The 15,034-nt window shown below is 44.8% G+C and overlaps 1 protein-coding gene across 6 annotated transcripts in view; it reads right to left on the bottom strand.

The window, feature by feature from the left end:
- The window catches only part of LOC120948803 (serine-rich adhesin for platelets-like), a 188,658-nt gene that overhangs the window by 151,121 nt on the left and 22,503 nt on the right, over window positions 1-15,034 (bottom strand). For 5 of the 6 annotated variants that reach the window (XM_040365520.2, XM_049611243.1, XM_040365516.2 and 2 more), the window contains exon 3: window positions 13,411-13,466. The exons of the other annotated variant lie outside the window; for it this stretch is intronic. The gene's annotated coding sequence lies outside the window, so the exon portion shown is untranslated. The remainder of the gene's footprint in view (window positions 1-13,410; window positions 13,467-15,034) is intronic. 6 annotated transcript variants of the gene reach the window in all.

Genomic DNA, 15,034 nt, shown 5'->3' with positions numbered 1-15,034 from the left:
TGTGCAAACTTTCCAATGAAAGGTCAATAATAGCAATAACTTCATTAACGACAGCTTTTCGAGCACTAAATATGGCTGTCGGACAGCTGCTGCCAGCGACACAGTGCAACACACACACACACACACACACGCACATATGCTGATGCGGTCGGTTTGCCCGGAGGCAAGCCCGCCCTGTCCGCGGTCGCTTGTGCATGTGCAAGCGCGACCGTTCAATATTAATGTGGCGAGCGAAAGGAAATAAAATTAAACGAAAACAAAAACATGTGTTGACGGTGCTAAAAAATGCATAGCACCCGACCCCGAAAACCTGCCAGCTAGCGGTGTCGTGGTTTTTTGCAACGGTTCCCCCGTTTTAACCCGCGCATTAAATTGACGATTTTGCAGCTTAAATCAAACCCCAAGCTCATGTATTTAAAATGAAGCTCATCTGATTGTGTATGTGTGTGTGTGTGTATGTTTGTGTGTTGATAAAAAAAACCTCCGCAACTACGGCTCGCAACACGCTGGTACACTTTACAGACCAACGAATACGTACACAACCCCGTGCACTCACACACACATGCACACATTTCGCACAGCCGAAAGCACAGCTCAATCAACTTACGTCCAGCGCACGTCCCGGCACCGGAAGCTGCATTGCAGACATCGCTGACAGCATCGTTCGACCCGAATCGGTCGGAGTCGCTGGTCCGGTGGGCCCTCGCCGGTGGCCGCCGTCGCCGTTTTGCGTTTTAGCATAATGTACCATGCACCACGCCACCCCTTCCGCTAGCGATCGTTCACGGCGAGTGAGCGAGTGGGCTGCCACCGGCCCCGAGGGAACCGAGCTCAATCCGATGGACGCGCGATTCATCATCCACTCCCAACGGAGAGTCCGATGCAGTTAGTGCAACATTTTCCCGGAAAAGTGTGGCCGGTGGGTTTTTCGGGTAGAACAATTTCGTTTCGGAAAACATCGAAACGGCCAAAATCTCATTTGGAGTTGATCTACCGGCAAAGCGGCAGCTTTTACGCCAATGGTTGAGAGGCATAACTGCGAGTGCACCGTACTCGAGATCTGCCCACTAAACTCCCGAACCGGGCAAACGGTAATTAAATTTAATGTCGAATTAGCATCTTCCCTCATTACTCGCTTAATTTATGGCGTAACGCAAATCGTGTACGACTGATTCCGTTTTCCCATCATGAACAAGCACACTCGCGAGCAAGGTCCGCGAGGAAGATCCGATTGGTTCAAAGGCACAACTGTACTCTTATTTTCGAGTTTTTTTTCTTCGTAGCCCATTGTTCTTTTATTGTCTCGCTCACCTTTTCATCTCGATCGATTGGCATTTCGCAAGGCCCCCAGCACTGCCCCAGCAATGCAATGAACCAGATCGCACAGGTTCTGGGTTTCAGTCGACAGGTGAGTGGGTTTATCCTGTGCGTGTGCGTTATGTGAAATGCAAATTAGACAGCTAAACCTATTCGAGCGGAAAGCGCAAAGTGTCACATTCAATGTAAGTCTTGTCGCAAGAGAACTTCTCATGCTCAACGCGTTTAATCGAGAGCATAAAGCGTTTACTTTTTGGCGTGATGTGTATGGGTAAACATAGGAAAGATACAGGGAACATATTCTATGCCCCCGGTTAATATTGTATGACTTGGTGTAAAACCAAAAAAAATGTTTTAAATTTATGTTAGAAATGTCATTTTTACAACTTACCAACCTTTCATGCAATATGTTTTGGCCAAATTATAAATAAGAAATTATTTTCAATTTTCAGAGCTCCTTAAAGATATCACTACTGCCCTTTCCGTGATTTTTCTCCTCATGTTTGGGTTTCCCCCTTTTTGTAAATTGCTATCATTTGCCCTCCCACATCTTCCGCTATCGTCTGACATGCTTTGTGAATGCTTTTATCAGATTGATTTGAGCAAGAGCAAGGCGAAAGCAGAATGATTGTACTCTTTCAACTGGAATTGTATGGTTAAAAAAGAAGAATCGATGGTACAAAATGTTATTGGTAAGAATTCAATTCTATAAACAGTACTTTAAAATTAACCGTCCCTGGTTTAGACTACATTTTGTCAAACGGGAGGTTTATAGCAAAAACTAAATCGATACTGTTCAGCAAATGTTTCCCAGCACAAAACGAATCTCGCTTGTAACTAGCTGCTAACGGAATCTACAACTGCTATCTGTTTCTCCAAAGTCTCTTTTGTACTTAGCTATGAGGGTTATGTCGTTGGAAAGGAGCATTGCATTGGAGGGTTTTGAGATTCTTCTTCTAATCCATGGATTATGTTTGGTCTTTGAATGGTAGACAAGTGATGTACAACTTTTTTAAAAACTTGTATATTCTGTGTCATATTTGCTTTTTTTTTATTCCCAATCAATGGAAATAGCTTTTTGTATGCGAAAAAACTTTACGGTTCAACTTCAGCTGCATCCAGGCACTAAACCGACCCGTACGATCGTACCCGTGCACATCGCCTAACTCGATCCCGCTAACTTTAATTTAAACACAATTTAATGTTACCAGCTTTGTCATGAATAATGTATCGCTGTTAAGAATAAAATAAAATAGGAAAACTTTCCCATTTATCAAAGACGAAGCAAACGGTGCCGTTTTTTTTTTGCTTTCCCACCCCAGCCCTGCATCTGCGAGGCGCAAGGGGAAACCGGATGGACCGAATTGTCGCTGTTCTTCGCTAAAAGTCTCATTATTTCGCGATGCGCCAGGTGCGCGTCCATTCCTCGGCTGGTGGGTAATAAATGAAACGGCGACCGGACGACCGAGCAAAAGCGACCTTTGCCGTCACGATGTCAAATTATGGCAACAACCAAACAGAATAGGCACAATGACAAGCCACAAATAATCGGACAGTGAATGTCAGAAGAACAAAAACCGTACACACACACACCCACAAGAAGACACAAAAAGAAACGAACCGAAAAACGTAAATTGAAATACTAGGAAAAGTGAAACTTTGCCCTTACAGTAAAGGTTCGTTTGACATTTGAGCGTGGATCCAGCTGCTGGCCCGCATTTTACTCATAACGGAGCGCTTCTGATCGCCGTTGTATCCTCAACTGATGCGTTTGTATAAATTATTGTTTAATGTAGTATCGTACGCCCCGTTTAAAGCCGTAATATTGCGCCCAACGTTCGTAAAGCCGAGTTACTTTTAAATAATGTACTGCATCTGATACCGCTGACTGTTCGGAGAACGCGGCAGTGCCGTGCACAAAATGGGAAAAGTTCCGCAAAACGATACACAACAAAACGGACTTACGAACGGAAACCGGAAACATGGAGAAAGCAGCAAAATAGCACAGGACTGTCAACTTGTACACACACACACGCAAGCCATGGTTTCAGCTCCAGAATTTCCCGCTCAAAATGCCCCGCATACACCCACCGCCAGAGAGAGAGAGAGCGCGTCCCCATTTTACTATTCATCTGGCATGTCGTTCGTCTTTATCGCTACGTTTGATCTGGAAGCGAGCGAGGAAACTTTCGCCCGCCAAAGCTCCGAGTTCGCCCTTGCTGCCTCCGTGGATGACAATGGTCGACACCGGTGGAAAACATAGCGCAATGATTATTATGCAAATGTTGTTCGTTCGCCTATTCGTTCGCTTTAGTTGACTCCGGGGGCCATGGTCCGGGGCGGTTGTCCTTCGCTTTTAGCGTGCATTCTTCCATCCGATTCTTCGCCAAAGTTTGGTCTTTTTGTGCGGTACTTTTTTGCTGCTCCTGCTGTTGTTCCTGTGGAGTCTTGTGTATTTTTTGTCTTGCTCCTTTGTCCTAAACAGGTCGCACCATAGAGCAACATTTTTCCCTCGTTAGCCTTCGTTAGTCGGGATGCTTCCGGAAGGTTGCGTTAGTCTATTTTGCCATGTACATTTCATCGACGAAAAACCTCATTTGTTTGTGAGCAAAAAAAGCACACTTCTATTCTTATAGTTATTTATTGTGTGCGTGTTTGCGTTTCTTTGCTTTGCTATTCATCTTATTATTGAACGCAATGGTTTTGACTGATTCGATAAAGCGTTGTTGTGCGTCTAATTTGAATGTAAGATCGATCCAAAATCGTTTTGAAAGGTTCCGTTTCACCGAACCAACATACCAACAACGAATAAAAAAAAGTTCGCATACTTTAATACATTGTTTCTTCCCTTAAAGCCTAACCTTACAGAAGCAGGAGGGATACAGCACACCGCAAAGAGTTGGGCATGGCTGTTTTTATTTTTATTTTTTCTATGCTGGAAAAACAAAACACAATTCAATTGCTTCGTCCCGTGCACAAATAGAGTTTTCGTCCGTCCCCGAAGGGCACGAGATGGTACGTACGCAAGGGACACGAGTAAAAGTGAATTTAAATTTCAGAACTGTTTCCACCGAAAATCCCGCATCGGATAAGCCGGGCACTGTCGTTGGCTGACAGTGCTCGGCAACGCGAGCGGCCCTCGAACCGGAGGCAAAAAGGACGAAAGCTAATAAAACAGATCAGGTAAAATTTGTGAACCGTATCCACGCACTTCCGGTACTCTAATTTAGCAAATAGAGGCAGCAGTTTGGAATTAGTCGCCACCAAAGCTTGGGAAGGGCCGCGGAAAAGAGCGAGAAACGAAGAGGCCAACGCATATAGAGAGAGAGAGAGAGAGAGAGAGAGAGAGAGAGAGAGAGACAGAAAGGTGGATCGCATTAAAATCGCAAGGTAACGGAGATGTTTCCGCGACGCAATGGCAAACTTCCCTTCCCGGTACCCATTGTGTGCCCGCTGCGCTTCTCAACGAGAGGCGTTGGTTATCACAGAATCGTTCCTGGGTAGAGGACAATCCCTCTCCCGAGGACGGAATATCTTAATGCTAATTAAGCAGCGAGCCTGCAACCCTTTCGGTACAGGCTTGGCCGGTGATTGTCCCGGCTGAACTTTTCTTATCATGATAATTGTGCAAGTTTTTCACTCTCTTGCTCTCTCTCTCTCTCTCTCTCTCTCTCTCTCTCTTTCTCTATCTCTCTCCCTTTCTCTCATTAAAACACCTCTTCCCCTTCTCGTTTCTAGCAAAATTCGTTGTTCAGCACAACATTCACCTGGGGTGTCTTATTCCTGACCAAACACTTCCTTGGCTCGTCGGACGGATGGAGATGAATTCGATCGATCTAGAGTGGGATTAGAATTTTCATGAGTAAGGTTCAATGTGCTTTGTGTACATTTACACCAGTCGGCAATGAGAATTCAATTCGTTTTCAAAAACTTTTTCCAGATGCGCTTAAATACTGCAGCATGTTTCTAAGTTCGTTATATTTTGTTCTAATTTTGATACTGAAATACTTATTAATACATCAATTTATTTTCTCCTTGCATATTTCTTCGTCCCAGGCAATTTATGTTAATATTATCAGCTTTTTTTTGTTTATAGCAGTCGGTTTGTAGCTCTTGTCACAAGTTCATATAATCCAGAGATATTTTGTGAAGCCTGTGATGATTCAACGCTGAAAGAATAATTATAATCAATATATATAATGACCACACCCAACATGGCACATGAAACACAGCAATTATTTTCACGTGAATCACTACAATTAACCTGAGCATATTTTGATGTTGATGTATTATTTTCTGACAATTGATATCAAACCTGACGATGCTGCTTCATTTAACTGACAATTTTTTTCTAAATTTGCACAGTTGCAATTCATTGTCTTTATACGGTAAAACTGCAGGTAATACTTGTTAATCGGAGCACAACGTCAACACAACTCATTCATGAGTAGGTGTAAAATCCCGACATAAATACACAGAACAGTGCATCACCACAAACGTAGTGCTTTATTCCCAGTACGCTTGTTATAATTACCGCTTTTCCGGCATGTGTCATGCTCGTGACGCTGTGTTATGTTTGATGTTTTTTTCCCCCAAAGCTGCTACAGTGGATCAAAGAGCAAAAGTAACGCTCGTTTCACTCAACCTCAGCCCATCGATACTCGCTCCATCGTTCACAAAACGTGTTGGGGCATTGTTCAAAAATGATTGCACCCTACGCACAGCTTCAGTGAAAGCCACCATTTTGATGGTTTTTGTTCTACCGTACCGAATCATGGATAACCGGTGAGTGTATGGGGGGGGGGGGGGGGGAGGGGGCGTTAACCGGGGAGGAAAGTGTACGATTTCGAATGCAGCGAAATCGTGCTAAAGTGACGCTTTATTCAAATTTCGTACTTAATTTTAACCGGCACTTGGTGTGGCACGGGAACCAATCGACACGCCTGTCGCGAAAGTGCAAACGCTCATGTATGAATCGCTCCATGTGCAATGACAATAAAAATACTACCAAAACAGTGCATATGGAAGTGCGAAATGGGGAGGCAAAAATGTTGAACAATACAGCCGCCAGCTAGGAGGAGGAATTCTGATTGAAATGCGAAAAATTGAAATATTTGCGCAGTGTGAATTGCTTTCCACAGCGTGGTGTGGAATATTAAGTCCACCCTATCCCGCACTAGCCGCCGATCCGCACAGCGGCAACCGGTGCGTGAATATTGGCAGCTCTGTGTTATTTCAAAAGGGGTTAGAAACCAGCAACGAATCGCGCTATGGACGCGTTAATAGGTGTTCCCTGTACCTTGCTATTTGTGACATTTGCCTTCATTTTAATGTTTCACCTTAACGCACCAGCAGTTAGTGCCGTATGGTTTTTGGCATTACTGTTTTCGGCCACCAATTTGCAGTAGTATTTAAAAAAGCAACATAGATGATTATTCACAAACCCTTTTTTGCCAACGTTTTAATGCATATGCGTCCGTTGCGATGAAATGGTTCGGTACACAAACCGACATCAGTCGTATCCAAACTGTCGGCGCTAAGCAGCAACTTCAATCAAAATAGAAGCTTGTACCGCGTTTCGAGGGGTATCCAAACACCCCAATAAGTGCACACAGTTTAGCGTTTGATGTTGCTCTGGCTTTTTAAGTTTTATTTTCACCCGCCCCGATTAGAACGCTTTTTCTTTCGCTACACATCGGTAAAACACTATCCGCTCCATGTCATAATGCGTTTTTACCCCATATGATCCGAAAACACCGTAGCAAAACAGCCAATGCAGAGTTTTGCACATGAATTTTGCAGCAAATCGCTCAAAATGATTGATATCTAGTGCCGAAATGGGGAGTTTGTACCACACGAAAAAGAAAAACCACAAATTAACGATGGTTTGTTATTGTGTTCCGTAACAGTGATAGCGTTTCTCATTAATCGTTTGATCGTCGGGTAAAGCACAAAGTGTTCAAAATAGCACAATTCAGCAAATCGAAATTTTGTACACACAAATCACACAAACAAACAGCAGAAGTGCGTCTGTTTAAACACAAACACACACACATAGCGAAAGTGCTCATAAAGCACAAACACACAGCAGCTAAGCTGGGCCACGCCTGCTTGGGAAGATGGATGCAGAAGATGGAGAAGAAATTTTCCAAAAGCAAATGTTTGCAAATGTGAGATATTTCTTAATGTCCGTCATAAAACCCGGCGATCCACGTTTCCCGCTCTCCGACAGTTTGTCGAATGCTGCCGTAACGGAGCGACGTGCTTTGTGTCGTTTCGAGCCAAACAGTCGACAAACTGTTTGTCCGCACTGGGGCGGAAGGATTTTTGCTGCAGCGAATTGTCCGTTTGCTTTTTTTATATATATGTATTTTGAGCTGTCCTCCTGGCTCAAGGCGCCAACACATTTTCGTGAGGTTGCACTTGGAGTTAGAGGAGTAGGAAGGCAACGTAGCTATAGGACCAATAAAAAAAAGTGTCCCAACCTCCCCTGGCAAAAAGCTCACAAACCTCACAAGAGGCTTTCGAGAGTTCTTTCCAATCCTTTAGTACGGGGCACGCAACGGCACACAAATCCTCCCTACATGTTACCGTTTTTATGTGTGTGAGTGTGTGTGTGGTTCTGTTTACTTAACCTGATTAAAGAAACACCAATCAGTTGACTCCATAAAAATGTTCGCTTCGCATCGCGCCCCCCCCCCCCCCTCTCAAAGTTTGGTACACATCCTGACAACCGAACCTATTCCACAGCTAGGCCGCTTGCCCCTTGCGAGGAATGCAAACCGTTGCGCCGTTGCGCATTACCGACAACAGGCTCGCAAGGGCCCCGAAACCCATGGCCCATGGAGTGCATGCGGCAAAGAAATGGGTTTTAGTGATTTTGCCGCACGCAAACACAATGAAAAATGCAAATAAACAGAGAACCACGCGGCTACGAATGGATAAATTGTCACAAATTATGTTTGCGCTGGCACCGTGTCTCGTGCGCTCGCGTGATGGTACCTACCCTGCGCCGGTTTCTTTCGTGCACGCTCGCTTCTGCCTCACGCTAAGGGAAGGAAGGGGAAAGGGGGGTGGGAGGATGGGATGGGAGGGAAAGTTTGCATTTCGTGTGAGCGTTGCCGTTTACCGGCTGCTACGCGATGATGTACGTGATGCTCGGTACAAACCACCGAGCCTATACACCAAACGCGTAACCAATGGGATGGGCGGGGTACAGGGAGCTCAAAGGGAACCCATATCTCATGTCGGGAACAAATTTTTGCCAAAGGAAAAGAGAGATTAGAGTTTTGGCCCCGGTTGCGTTCGATGCAAATGAGCCACTTTTTCATTGCAAGCCGCAAACGATGGTTGGGGTGAAGGTAAGTTTAAAAAATGGCTCACAGAATTAAATGCATTCCTCTAGATGGTGCTGTAAAAAGTAAACAATTTTTTTTTTTTTTTGACAAATCTGGCACACAGTTGTAGCATACGAACGAACATTCGTTCTGTATCGGGTGGCCAGCGGATTATTTTTGTGTCATGCATTTTTAAAACTTAATCGTAAGTGGAAATCTTTTAATATCCTTGTTTTTAATACATTTTTTTAAGAGCAAATCTATAGAATATTGCATTGTCCATGCAATGGCCAATTGTTCGAGCTCCGTGGAGAGAAAAAAGGAAAAAATACACTGTAAAATCGTTCGCCAAACGATCGGGTCCAGCCGTTGCCGGCGTGAAGTGGGATTTGGCAGCCGCCCGGACAGCACGGGAGAGTGTGCGATGTTGATTTAATTGGAAAACTTTGCCACTCTGGAATTCGCTCTCGAGCGTTGTTAGCATTGTTTGGCATTTTACCCACTCTCGACCAGCAAAACGTAAAACGCACTTGAACAAGCCGCCTAAACTTTTGCCCCGCAGCCCGACCGGAAACAAATACGGATCCTTCCGAAATTTCAATAACAACGTTACCATAATGTTTAGGGCGTGTGTGCATGTGTGTGTGTGTGTGTGTAAAGAGCACTACATGACGCTTTCCGGATGGGATATCCCAATACACAACACTTGGCCAGGCACTAGTTTTGGCCCTAAACTGTTTGTGGAACAAAAGTATGCAAATGTTGCTGGGTGGATTTTTCCATCAAAGTTTGGCTATGGTTGCCGTTGCAAACATGTAGATTTAATTATTTCTCCATGCCAGTGTATAATAGTAATTGTTGTAAAAAAACTACTTAAAAATTTGAAAACTACTAATTAATATTTTGTAATGCTTTTTGATACCAGCAACAGTGCAATAATTGACAATTTATTATTACTCAACAAACATTGCCCGTCATTGTTGATTTTATCTATTAATATGGTTTTTTAAAGGTACAATCTAGTAATTTGTTTAAAAATAAACTTTTGCCATTTTTGCTAAATTGGGGTAATACGCACCACTTACGGAAAATGTATTAATTTACAATTAAATTCGCTAGCGATTGTTCATTTTATCCACCAATATGATTCTTTAATGTTCAATGTACCTATCTGTTAAGGAACTTTTAACATTTTCGCTCAAAACAACCATTAATATATATTAACAAACACACCACAACAACGGGGGAAAACGAATGCCAACTATAATAAAACTCATTCCTGTTTGCACTGCAATAACTGGAGCATTTCGTCCCAATCTACTGGATACATTTTAGATGAACACACATGTAAATCTGCATTCTTACCAATCCAACTTCTATTTGACAGAATTATGTATTCCACGAATAAAAATAACGATTTTGGATGGACTTTTATCGCTTCCCTTACATATTTCATTACTAAAACCAGTTTTACCTAGAACTATTTCACAGGCTTCTTTTACACTGGTTCAGACATGTTCACCATACACTAGAATACGCCCGAAAACACTTGTTCCAATAAGTACCACATACAAAACATATCGACACCAGCTCTGGAATTTACTGAAGCTTTATGTTTTCCAACAAATACATTGTACACGCGATCAAAAGTACCAGTAATCTTTTAACACAGATTTTTGACATGCAAAGCAATCGTTTGGAGGACAGCATTTGCCAACAAACAATATTATTCTTTCAGTATTTAAGTGTAAAGAATTAAATGATTCAAATAGATTCCTGAGGCGCTTCTTCTTATTCTTATTCTTTGGCGAGAAAGGATGTATCCTCCTATGTTCTATCAGACTTAGGTCCGATTTTCCATACTCAGAGGCTTATTTTCTCTGTTATAAGCTTCGACTATCCTGAGTCATTTAGGCGCTTCAATTATTATTTTTACCAAATGTCATTACCCCAAGGAGCTGGATGGAGGATGGAGGATGCTGCAATGGTAGTGAGTTTAAAGGAATTCAGTTGGCGAATTTGCTTCATTGTTCGTTTTAAAACAGTTTAATTATGCAACAACGATGCGTAACTTCTAAACATTTATGAGAGGCATCACCAAAAGCACATAAATTTAAGATTGTACCACACGGTTGTAGCTATTTCAAGGTGCTCTATTCCCAACCCTTCCGAGCTTTAGTCACATTGACAAAAAATTGCCTATCTATATCGTATATTGCACTGCTTTCGAAAATTGCACCATATTTGCCGACACAAATGTGTGCACACTCACCACCAGCCAACCATCGAGCTCTACCGGCAAAAGCAGCCAAACTTCACCAGAGTCGTATTTTGGCCAAGTTTATTTGATAAGACCCGATATGTTTGCCTATCTGCTGCCAATACGATTGAAACGACTTCAGTAATGTTGCTTATGCTTCGTCCGCCCCTAGCACAACCTGCCCAGCCAAGCTGTTTTACGTACCGATAGAAATAAACGCTCGCTAAAGCCCCAACCTAACGCAATGGTGTATGTGTGTGTGAGTGTGTGCATCAGCCAAGAAACATCTCCCCGAAACCCCCATTTTCCGGGCACGCATTCGCACCGTACCGACGACACAATCACCGTGCCACCAACGCCGGCAGCCCTGCCGGCCTTGAAAAATTCATTCCCATACCCGCTCTCTCCCACACAAACCAACGATACGACAGCTGTTGTTGTTTTTAGCCTGCCGGTGGTGTCTTTTCCTCCTGCATCGAACCGCAAAAGGGCATTGTTTTGGACGTGTTTTGCTCGAAACGGTTGGGCTCCCTTGTATCTGTTTTTTTTTTTTTTTTGGTTCTTTCGCGGTAGCTTTTCAGCCCGCGAGAACCGCCAACAATTTGCGCACCGAGCTCCACCCAGGCAAACCACTCAAAGTCGTGGTCGGTTTCACGGTAGCCATTTGGCATTAAAATTTAAAGCTTTCGGGTGTTTTCTCGCCCGAAAGTGGGGGGGGCAATACAAGGAAGCAGGGGACAGGGGACGTAAAAAGAAAGTTCGGATTTTTTTTGTTTTTTTGTTATTATTATTATTATTATTATTATTATTTGCCTGGCTCGGCTTTACTCTGCAACGGGGTCCTCCCCACCGCAATTGAGGGGGGTTTGCGTGCTGTGTGCGTGTATGACTGTGTGTGTATGTGCCGTAATCTGAACGCCTTTTTTGCTGGTTTATTGCAACCCTCCCATCCTCACCCGCGCTCGGTACACTTTAACGTAGTAAAAGTTTCATCCCGACAATCATAAGCATCGCCTGGTTCGTTTATTCGCACTCCTTCACAACTCATGTCCTTTCCCGCGTTAAGAGCTTTGCCAACCGAAAGAGAGACAGAGAAAGCACACAAAATGGGACTATCTCTCCCACCGCACAGCCTCACACCGTGCCTCGCCAAATCCAAAACGCTTCGATCCCTCACGTACTTCGGCGGTAGCGTCCTCCGGTCATGCTCCCCGGGCCATCCCTGTTCCCAGGCCGCCCAAACACCCCTGTTCATCGATGGACGCAGCAAAAGTTTACCTAACCCGGCAACCCACCGGGAACGATCCTCGGGTGCGGTGCTAACGAAACACCGCCGCCCGGGTGTAGATAACATTTGAGCCCCATTCGTGCGAAGCCTTGTAATCCAACGAGGCTCAAACTGACTCCCGGCCCATTACATCGTTGTGAGCTTCAAGCAGCGGGGCAATAAATTTGGCAGGCCAGCCAGTGATGCTTTTACTTTTCACTCGCTTGTCTTCCTCCTCACGCCCCGGTGCCCGGTGCGAGGCGCAAAACTCGCACCCAACAAAAAAAACGCTCCTTTTGTAGCTTTTGTGGGCTCGCTCTTCGCCTTTAAACTCCGCCTCGAAGACGCATCACGTAGAGCGCGTGTTGGGAGAGATCTAGCGAGCGGGTAGTTCCGTGGAGTGGTAAGTAAAGTGCACCCGTTCGTAAACTGAAGCACACACCCAGACACACAACCACACACTGCCCCGGCTGGGGATGTGCGGGCGACACATTCTTCTTGTCATACAATTTGAGCACGAGTACTTAGTTTGCCAAACCTCCCGTACCATCCGAAAAGTTTCGAATAATCAATTTAATCCCACGAGATGGCAACTGCTTCCCGTTCGGTCGCTCGATGCTTCGTGGCATGAAAGCATCGAGCAAGTCCTGGTGGACGATTTTCCCTGCCCTACCCACACAAGGACACAAGGACGATGGGAATACGGGTCGCGCAAGCAGCCAAACATCATCAAGTCACAATCGAGCGGAAAATCAGCTTACAAGCGCTGGCAACCGGGAAGGCGCACACGAATGTGCGCTCAACCGTCACCGTCGGGGATCAACGGTTGAGGGATCGCGCTAAAAGCACACAGATACAGACACACTCACACAGCTGTACGCGCGGAAAGGACCCAGCGACGGCAGGGGGTATCTGCGCTGTGCCGAGTTGGCGGGCCGGGCTTTAAGTGATGGTACGATGAAGCAGCCTTCCGTAAGCACAACGAAGTATATTGACGCAAATGCTTAGCGAGATGGACACAACAACACAGCGCGAGATGGCTATCGATTTGACTGTTTCTGCCGCACAAACCGGACTGCCTCGGCTTTAATGCGTTACTATGAATCGCTAGTGCGCTGTGTGGTTGCGTTATTGCGGGGCCAGATTTCTGTAGTTATGTAAAGTAAGTTGTGCTCAGACAGTATTCGCTCCCACCGGATTAATACACATTAAGCCTTTGGTAAGCTTACCTGATTAGTTACGCGGGGCTCATTAAGGGAGAGATGTTTCTTCAAGATCCAGCAATCTGCAAAGAAATTTTTGAAAATCCTTTTTGAGTAAGGTTTGCAGTACATTAATTATATGGTATATAGATTCAATATAATTCACGGCATTCTATACGACTTGCCGTTTACTACCAAAGCAAGCTTGATGCAGTTAACCGTTTCTAAAGTGCTCATATCCATTTTTCCTTCTTCATTAAAGCGATGTCACATTTCTGCTCGTCTGTCCAATGCCCAACCATAAGGTCTCATCAACATCACCGCCTGACAATGGCGACAATAGTATTGAATGATTGAATGATGATCCCCGTTCCGTTACGTTTGCTTCCCCCCGTCCAATCACGCCAAAAAAGGAAAACCCCCCGTCGTCAATCACTACCTTTTGGTCGCTCCAAAATGATGTGCCACTCACACTTGACCCACATCGAATCAATCCATTCGCGATGGCGGGCCCACCACCGTCCATCCATATTCAACCCATCCATCATCCCGGAAGCGCAGCGCGTTCGCGCTTCATCTGTGGGAAGGGAGTGGCGTCTTTTGTTGAAGCTTGATTAAAATTATTTACTCAACGCGATATCCACAGTCTCCCGTTCTCCTGCGACCGCTTTCTTTCTAAACTCCAAACGACCATTTCGTGCCAGGCAAGCGTTATCTTTCATGCGCCCGGCAGCGCTAGCGGCAACAGGGGGGGCTAGCAGCGGAATCGATACCACACCGCGCTGCGCCTTCGCCCGGCGCTTTCGAGCAATATGATGAATGTCGGCAAATCCTCCAGTCGGCAATTCGTTATCAATTGCACAAACAAGCTGTCTTAAGTCACCAGGCAGTTGCCGGGTTCTGAGCGCGTAGTCGAGCATTCGGTTTGCTTCCTTTCGTAGCACAACCGCTACCACCACCACTACCTTCCATCTAGTCCCGGCGTTCAATACAGTGAGCATAGCGAGCGAGATGCGAACGTTTCATAATTTATTATGTGATGCTTTCATCGCATCGAACAGAACAGATACTGGGGCTCTGGGAAACCGGAAACCGAGCTTGTGGTAGTAGCAGTCACCCACACTCACCGTACTCGTCTGCTAGCGAGCACGGCTTAAAGTCATAAGTGGGACGAAGCATAGCTAGGGCAGTTACAGCGGTTAGGTGCACGGAAGAAAGGAAAGCTTCTTTCAATCGCAACGGAATGCCCGCTGGTCACAGTACGGGACACAGTGCGTGGGGTGAAATTAACACTCATGGCAAATGCTTCCCATCCTCTCGGGTAATAGCTGGAGCAAAGTATTTGGACTGATGATTTATGGGCATACTTTTCGGGTGCCCGCGTGCAGTGTGTATGTATGTCACGGCCTTTTAAAAAGGGTGGAACGCATTTAAATGGGTAATGTAAGGGTCGGGATCAAACAAAACGTAAATAGCATACTTTAACTTCATCCACGATTCAAGACTGTGATGGGTTGCTGTAGATTCATGTTTTGTGAAAACCAATTTCCAATAGATTCAATTTGATGTTCAACTGTTCAAGATTTAAAGATGTTGTCATTGTAATGATTCAACCAAACCCCATCTGTAATACCATCCTAAATGTAATGTA

The sequence above is a fragment of the Anopheles coluzzii genome, chromosome 2 (assembly GCF_943734685.1).
Source record: "Anopheles coluzzii chromosome 2, AcolN3, whole genome shotgun sequence".
In the NCBI taxonomy this organism is placed as follows: Eukaryota; Metazoa; Arthropoda; class Insecta; order Diptera; family Culicidae; genus Anopheles; species Anopheles coluzzii.
This window is presented reverse-complemented; position numbering and strand designations above follow the sequence as displayed.